Below are 2,124 nucleotides of genomic sequence, written 5' to 3' on the forward strand. Positions count from 1 at the left end.
GGTGGATATAGCTCGCTAGCAGCCTCGCATCGAGGACCTATCCACGTCATCATTTACCCAGAATGCTTTGTGTGGAAATAAAATGGCTCCATCTGTGTAATATGTTTTTACACTTTTAGTTTAATCTAATAATCTTATTTGTTCTGCTATTTTAAGCATTTTGCTTCTTTCAGCTGTTTTCAGCTCATTTTTATCTATTTTGTTTTAGCTACTTTTAGCTAATGTGAGCGTTTTCCAGCTAAATTCACCTTTTGTGACAATGTTGGTTTCAGCTGCTTTTTAAATTTTACACTTACTGCTTTAATTCAGCAAATGTGTGCTCAGTTTGTTTATATGTGCTGATTTCAGCTGCTTTTTTAAAACTATTTAAGGTTTGTTTCAGCTTTTTTAGCAATTCAGTGAAAATCTGTCAACATTAAAGTGCCTGTGATGTCGAATTTTTGCAATGCACATGAATGCATTTTTAGAAAGAGGACATTTAATAAAATATTGTAAAAGACATTTCATGTCGTTGAGATGAACGGTTGTTGAGATATTTGCCTGTGAAGTAACAGGAAGTGATGTCACAGGGGAATGTCTGCATGTAAACAGAGCGTTGTTACAAAAGCTAATCCAGAGTGTAGAGAAGAATCTGATGTTTAAGATTATTTTGAGTCTCTATCAGAGAGAGATGATGAAGAGTCAGAGTTCAAATAATATTGTTTCAACAAACAAAGACGAGAGTTTTCTTTGTTAAAGAGTTCCCCTTTGATGTCACTTCCTGTTTCACTTTGGCTGAGCCAAGTTCAAAAGAAAATATGTCAGTTATGGGACAAAATGGGTTAAATCGTGTGTATTATTCCACCTTTCTGCAAAATAAAGATGTTTTCTTTGACTTTTTGTATTTGAAGAATATGCATGTCACAGGTACTTTAAGCCAGAGTTTCTCAAACTGGGGTCCTAGGACCCCCCAGGGGTCCGTGAGAGGTATCTTAGGGGTCCTCAAAAATTTTCACTAAACTGTTAATTAGGTTTTTATTTTTTTAAATGCATGAAGAAAGATCAACTAATGTAACAAACATAATAAACATAATAAAAATATGTATTCTCATGGCATTTAGGGGTTGAAATGACAATAAATTTATCTTTTAAAACAGCTTGGTGTTTATGAGGGGGGTCCCTGGAATTTTTTCACCCTTTTAAGGGGTCCCCAGACCCAAATGGCTTGAGAACCCCTGCTTTAAGCATTCACACTGCATTTTAATCAAGAAATTCTTCTTTCCTTTATTGTGCTGGGATTTGAGTATAATTTCAATCTATCATCTGCAAACATGAATTGCACTTTGCCGCTTAACGCGCTGCCTCTGCTCAGCTCCTGTAACCGTCACACTTTAATGCTGGATTTTACCGAATGTTGCCCAGTTCTCTACGAATTTACTCATCTCCCTTGTTTTTATCAAAATCCTTGTCGTCATCAACACAGCTCCAGAATTCATCAACAACGCTTCTCTGAAAAACTTATTTTTGTCCCAGAAGTTTCCCAATAAAATTAAACTTTTAGCTTCCAGAAGCAAACCATCAAAATAAAAGCTGCAACGACTTCTGGTTCAGTCCTGAGATAACAGTCGATTTAATTTACTTCTTACACCTGCAGTGTGACGATTGTGCAGCTCTAATGAAAACCTTTCTAGAAACCGGGCCTTGACAAGGAAAGAGGAAGAGGAAGAGGAAGAGAAAGAGAGGAGGAGGAGTCAGGACGAGCGTGAACTCCTGCTCCTTTGCGACCCGTCCAATTAACTCAGCGAGCATCAGGGTCATCGAGGATGAAAGAGAAAGTTGTTTTTATTCTGGAAGTGTGTCGATGCCCATCACCATGTTTGTTTCATCACTGACTACCGTGTGTGTGTGTGGGGGGGGGTGGGTGTTTCTGGTGACATTTGGGGACAAAAGTTGAGTCCCCATTTGGTTTAAATACCATTGGTGGGTTGGGGGTTGGGTTTAGGACCAAGGTGTAAATTGAGTTTAGGTTAGTTTTAGGGTTTGTGGTCAGGGTTAGGCTGTAGAAATGCAGCGTTGTATGAAGCAGTGTTTCCCAAAGTTGGGGTCGGGACCCAAAGTGGGGTCCCGAAACATCAAGGTGGGGTC

This window comes from Austrofundulus limnaeus, unplaced genomic scaffold, assembly GCF_001266775.1.
Source record: "Austrofundulus limnaeus strain Quisiro unplaced genomic scaffold, Austrofundulus_limnaeus-1.0 Scaffold252, whole genome shotgun sequence".
NCBI lineage: Eukaryota > Metazoa > Chordata > Actinopteri > Cyprinodontiformes > Rivulidae > Austrofundulus > Austrofundulus limnaeus.